This window comes from Rattus rattus, chromosome 3 (assembly GCF_011064425.1).
Source record: "Rattus rattus isolate New Zealand chromosome 3, Rrattus_CSIRO_v1, whole genome shotgun sequence".
Lineage (NCBI taxonomy): Eukaryota > Metazoa > Chordata > Mammalia > Rodentia > Muridae > Rattus > Rattus rattus.
In genome coordinates, this window is record NC_046156.1 from 149,602,566 (window position 1) to 149,608,987 (window position 6,422).

The following is a 6,422-nucleotide window of genomic DNA, read 5'->3' on the forward strand; positions in this document are numbered from 1 at the left end:
AGACGCTCTACAACATTAGTCACTGGGAATCCTTCCAAGTACAGCATAGACAGGCTATGGACAGGTCCTAATCATTACATCACCTATAGGAGGGGAGAAAGTTAGAAATAAAATGTGAGCTGTAGAATGCCTTCCTACCCCAGGGGAGAGGGGGTATATAAAGCTTTTTTTTGTCAGACTGGCCCTGGAAGCAAATGAAGGGGGGCAGTGTCTACCTGCCATCCATGGATCAAGCTCCTCTCAGCTGTTACAGTGTGGAGCATAGGGGAGGGAGTTACTGGTGGCTATTGCTAAGGCTCGGCAAATGGCTGGAAAAACCTGGAGCTGGATGGTGGAGTGGGGAAAGTTCTTCCAGGATCCTGCCAGCCCTGGGCATAGCACCTGATGGGGACTGGGGGATGCTGCTAATGATGCACACTGATGTCTCTCAAGCCTGACTGCAGATCCTAAAGCATGCCATGCAAGGGCAGCTGCCTTTGTTCTTACTAGAGAAGGGCTGTTGACATAGTATGGAATAGTAGGCTAATCCACCCTTAAGAGATGAATGGTTCTGACGGTTGTTTTGGTGGAGAGAACACAAGAAAACAACCTGTATGTTGCGGATTAGATTAAACACAGGCAGTGTACTGCAGAGGCACGTATGCCAGGGGAGGTGGAATTAGAACTCCCCTGGGATATGTGAGACAGGAGCGTGAAACAGGAGGAAACAGGAAATGCCGTTTACCTTAGTTAGAAAGGGTGACTCTACTAGGGAGAGACAGACATCACCAGGCAAGGGGTACGAAGTGTCTGGGACTCCATGCTACTCCTTGTTGGGGGTTCAACAGGAGAAAAGGAAACTTTGGATCCTCTAGCTCACATGATGTACCTCACAGGGTTGTTTATACAAAATAGAATAATCCCCGTGTAAATGAAAAGATGTCTGATGTATGGATGGGAGACAGTCACCAACCCACATCAGGACACAGAGGGCATCTGCTGAAAAGGACACGCACAGGTTCCAGAAAGGGGAAGCAGCCAGAGATGTCTAAGGAGCAGAAGCAGCGCCTATTACCAGAAACTAGTCACCAGAGCACCTTCTGCCCCTTGGCATGCTGGGAGTGAAAGCAGAGGGCTCTTGCTCCCTTCAACCTGTGGTCAATGGCTGGCTCACTGGCTGAGCATGGGAGCTAGCTTACCATGTACATGACTGGAAGTTTGCTACCATGAAAGGCAGATTCACTTTCCATTCCTAGCAATAGAACACTCTGGATAATAATAAAAAAAAAAAAACCAAAAAAACTTCCGCTAGAAAGTACCTCAGGGTCAATTATCACCCACGGGCTTTAATGCATCCTGAAGCTATGTCTGAATGATTAATGAATGATTAACGTAATGGAGTTGAATTATCTGTGTTGCTGAAAATAGCAAGTGGTCTATTTCCCACTGTACTCAACATACGCAGTCATACGTTTATGTTTTCATTTGTCTTGGTTCTGTGGGGGAGCCACAACTTTTGGGGGAAACACAGGAAACCAGCAACACTCGATGGGATCCTATTATGAGATTTATGAGACTTGACTTACAGTTTTGGCTCCCCTGGGAAATGGGTGTATGTGGTCAGAGCTATACGCTTGAAGCATGTATTTACCAAGCTCTTCCGTATCCAGGTCACATGGGGACTGGCGGGGATGAGTGACCATGTGTAGCGTGTGCTGCTGCACTGACCTGAAAGCTGCTTCTTAATACGTGGCTACCTCAGTCAGAGCCCTGAGAGCAATGCTCTCTCCCCACCTCTCTACACCCACTTCCCAGTGAGGAGCAGTTGGAGGGTACAGTCAGGCTTGCTGTTAGGGAGATGTGTGCAGAATACGAGGAAGTGCCACCTATCACAGAAAGGTCTCTGCAACACCGTCCTTCCTCTGCCACACCATCCTTCCGTCCTTCCCTCCACTTTCCTTTGGCAGATCCTCCAGTAAATTCCACAGCTTGAGAGCGGCTTCGTGGAATGACGACACAGTCAGTGTGTGGAGGTCCTGGGTGCCAATCTCCAACAACTAGCTCTTAGAGGATAGCCAGTCCCCTCAAACAGCTCTGCCAGGGATCTAAAGAGCACCGCCCCCAGTTATCTTGACAGAGAGCCATGGTAGTGAAAGTGTTGAGCACCTTTTTACATAAGCAAAACGCTGGTGTGTTTTCCCACGTACCAGGTTCTAGTTACTGTTTCCTCCCTTCTGACTCTTCACCATCCAGCCGCCTGTGCAATGGGGAAAGACAGGGAGGCTGCGGGAAAGCCATTAGAGCGAGGTGGGGACAGGCCCTGAGGAAATGTTCCTGGACCTATTTACTGAGTATCTGTTCCAGGCACTGTGCCAGCTCCCCCTCCCCCCAAGGAAAAGATGTTAGTAAACCTGGAAGTCAGAGGACAGTAGGAGGTGGAGGTGTAACAGGGGGAATGAGGGAGATGGGGGCCGTGTAGGGATAGGGGAGTCATTAAAGAGAAAACACAAGAGAGGACAGCAGAAGAGTGGCGAGAGAATTTTATTATTTCCAATTAAAGATTTAAGCACAAGTCTGGCACACAATTTAAGCACTTAATGAAAGCGTTCCCAAAGTTTTTAAGGCAGTCATTTTGACTTATGAACTGTGTTCTTGGCAAACCTTTATTCTTCTTTACTAGTGGGTGGCCCTTTCTTCTTTTTAAAAAGTAAGTTTATTCTGCAGCACTGCTGCTCTCTGGTACTGCCCAACAAAAAAAGCACCTAGTGGCCTTCTGCCATAAACAGGCAGTATCCTCAATCTTCTGTGGAGGGAGAAGTAGGCACACTACGGGCACTGCAGAGAATCCCTGCTACTGACTGCACCTTCCCACCCACCCCTCTGGGCTCACCGGTCTAGCTGGCCTTGGGATATGCAACATGTGACTCTGACAGCTACTTTCCGGTCAGACTTTTGGGCCAGGTAAGCGATAAGGTCACCCACCGGAATTTATCTGTTTGATTAACTGGAAGAACAAACAGGCAAAGAAGCCAAAGATACAGCTCCGAGGCTGGGCCCCGAGGGTGGCTAGCCCAGGGAACAACCATCTGCTACAGCCTCTAATTTCAGGTTAGAAACCCAGAGTCCCAGAGGAGCTTCGGTGATGTTCCTCAGGACTCTAACAACGTGGCTCTCTGCAGGCACACACGACGTATTTCATTCCTGATCCAAAAGCCTGTTTACAAACTAAAGAAAAGTCGGAACTCTCGAGTCAAACTCTCGAGTGTGTTTTTCTTCCTCTGATCCTAGGCTGTTCATATGAACAGTCTCTACATGAAACTTCATACATGCTACTTTGACTCAATGTCTTTCCAACAGCATACACTCATGAGCTCCTTATCTTGGGAGAATCAGGCATGTGATGATCCTACTGTGGGAGCCACACCGAGCAGTTCAGAGCCACAAGCAGGGGGACACAAACTACTCCTCTAGGAATTAAAGGTCAAGGTTTTCCTTAAAGGAAATGTTTGCTGCTGTTGTTGTTTTGTTTGTGGTTCTTTTAGTAGATATTTTTTCACACAATATAGTCTGATGATGCCTTTTCTCTCCCCTAATTCTTCCTTCCCTAAATTCCCTACCCACTCTGCTTCATGCTCTTTCTTAAAAAACAAAACAGAAAAACATTCCTCTCTCTCTCTCTCTCTCTCTCTCTCTCTCTCTCACACACACACACACACACACACACACACACACACACAGAGTCCACAAAACCACAAACCAAAATATATAAGCAATAGACTATAAGATTTTAAAAAATGCCCAAAGAAAGCCACATGAGACAGGAAGTCTACAAAAATACCACTGAGTTAGTTTTGCATTGTCTCTCTATTTACTGGGACATAGGGCCTACTGTGAAGTGTGGTTTAATATACTTTGTGAGACTCCACTAGAGAAACAAGCCAGTACCAACTGCTGACAGCTTGGATTCGGGATAGGACCAGTGTCTTAAAGGTAATCTTTCCAAGAGTTGCTTTGTATTGTAAGAAGTGAGGACTGAGCCTGGAGCCTGCCATACTCCTGGTGTCTTACACTGAATGCAAAGGCTGTAACTCCTAAACCCAGGGAGGTTAGCTAAAGAAGCACGGTCACAGTGAATCGGCTTTGGAATGCAGTGTGCTTCAAAAGGTCTTTCCTCTCTCCTGGAACTCCTGTCCTCCAGTGGGGCCAGCAGCTGGAGCGTATAAGTTTTTATGACAGAGAGACTGCACAGATGTGTCTCTACCCCACACAGACCTCTAAGGTTTGCTGGGAGAAGCCCTGGTTTTGTGCCACCCACATGTGCAGTCAAGACATGGAGAAGCTTTGAGTAGGCTTGGCTTCTGGGACCCACAACCTTCAGGCTGGCTCTCTGTGGTGCTTCCACAGGTATCCCTGCCATGAGAAAGCAGTAGAAATGCCAACTCCTCCAGCCAGGGAGGAACAAACAGGAACTGAGTGGGGGTAGCTGCCCAAGGCACACAAAGGTTACTTGCCATTTCCTAAGAAAGGTGGCTCTTTACTGGACTGAGCTGCCTCGGCTTAGAAGTTTCGGGTTTGCTTTAAAATTACCATTTTAACCACCTTCAAGAGAAAGTTGGATGCGAAAAGAAAATGAGTCAAGGAAGTCATGCCGGGTGATTAATGATCATAATTATTTCCGCTTCTTTGGTCTGTCAGTGTGAAATGCTGTCAGCCCACGATTAATCATCACGATACAACACTACCTTTTAATTGTTGGGGGGTCTCCCCCAAAACATCTGTGCAATCTCATAGAAATTGCCTACGTTTGAGTTTTGACTTGTATAACTAGGCTTAGTGCGGGGAGTCGGGGTGACTCCCGAGGTGGCTAGGTGTCCCTGCCTGGGAGTGCTGGATCCTGCGCCCCACTTACCTGCATCCCCAGGCCCGCTCACCTGCGCGCCTGCGCATCGCACTGATATGGGGCCCCGGGACCCCGATCCTGCCCCGCCCCCGCCCGGCGCCCGGAGACAAAGTGCAAACCAGTCAGTACCGGCGGGCGGATGTCCAGCTTTGGTCTCTAGCTTTCCTTCTGGAGGCGAAGACATGGCGCCGCTGGTTTTCTGAGGGGCGATGGCAGCCGCGGGTGGGCAGCAGTGCGCGCGCAAGGTCTCGGGAGGAAAGACGGGAGGCGCGCGCCGCTCGGGAACGCGCACTGCCGCCCAGGGACGGGGGCGTGGCTCCGGAGCGCTGCGTGGCACGGCCCCGCCCACCCGAGCTGTGCGGGCCGCCTCGCCTTGCCCCGTCAGTCCGTGTGGAGCATGCGTGGTGGCTAGCGCCACGTACAACTCCTAAAGTGCTAGAGGGGAAGGGCGGGTGTACATGAAGGGCGGGGCAGCCCTGCAGCTGGCGAGGGCCCAGTTGTCACTGAGGGAAGCGACTTCTGCTGGTGGTTCGAGACCCCAACCCGGGGTTTCGTTCAGCGATGATAGCTCCTGGCTCTTTGCACAACTCATCCCATACCTCTCTAGAACTCGCAGCTCTGCAGTCACAGATGCAGTCTAAATGTTGAGTACTACTCTGGGAGCGTTCTATGCATTTGTGTATACTGAATGGATTTTAGAATTGTTGACTGAGTGGTGTTATTTGAATGTCATAATGGTTCTAGGAATGAGGCAGGATAATTCATTTTGCCAAGAAAGCAAACACACACAGAAAGAAAAAAGAAAAGAAAAGGAAAGGAAAGGAAAGGAAGGAAGGAAGGAAGGAAGGAAGGAAGGAAGGAAGGAAGGAAGGAAGGAAGAAAGAAAGAGGGGTTGGGGATTTAGCTCAGAGGTAGAGCCCTTGCCTAGGAAGCGCAAGGCCCTGGGTTCGATCCCCAGCTCCGAAAAAAAGGACCAAAAAAAAAAAAAAAAAAAAGAAAAAGGAAGAAAGAAAGAAAGAAAGAAAGAAAGAAAGAAAGAAAGAAAGAAAGAAAGAAAGAAAGAAAGAAAGAATTTCAGTCTGGTGAATGTGAGCTGGACCCTGGATACCCGGTTTCTCAGCCCAGCATTTCCTAGTGTTGGCTGACATCTGAGTAAGGTTTTGGGGGACATTTACCCCTTTTCTCTAAGTAGGCTGTTTTCTAAACAGAATCTGGAAAGAGGGTTTGAAGAAGTAACAGGAGGTGCAAATTCTCCCTTCCATGGTCTGTTCTGCAACCTTGACAACATCACTGAGTCGTTCAGAGTCTTGGTTTCCCTGTCTGTGAGAAAAGCATAGGAGGGCTATGCCCCTACTGTATGTTAGCTTCCCAGCACTACCACAAACTCCTGCAGTGACTCACCCGAAAAATAAGAAGGGTGGGACACAGCAGACTTCAGTTTTACACTGCTTACCCAGTCACACCCAGGTTCTAGCCCCACCTCAGAATAAGTAAAAAATAACTATAAACTCTCGTGGCCACAGTTTGGGAGCTTCTAGCACCT

General features: G+C 48.8%; 1 long non-coding RNA gene across 1 annotated transcript in view; it reads right to left on the bottom strand.

Moving 5' to 3' along the window:
- Positions 1-5,213, bottom strand: part of LOC116897051 — a 39,079-nt gene extending 33,866 nt beyond the window's left edge. Inside the window, exon 1 of the long non-coding RNA XR_004387391.1 lies at positions 5,009-5,213. This is a non-coding gene — a long non-coding RNA (uncharacterized LOC116897051). The remainder of the gene's footprint in view (positions 1-5,008) is intronic.
- Between the last annotated feature and the right edge of the window lie 1,209 nt (positions 5,214-6,422).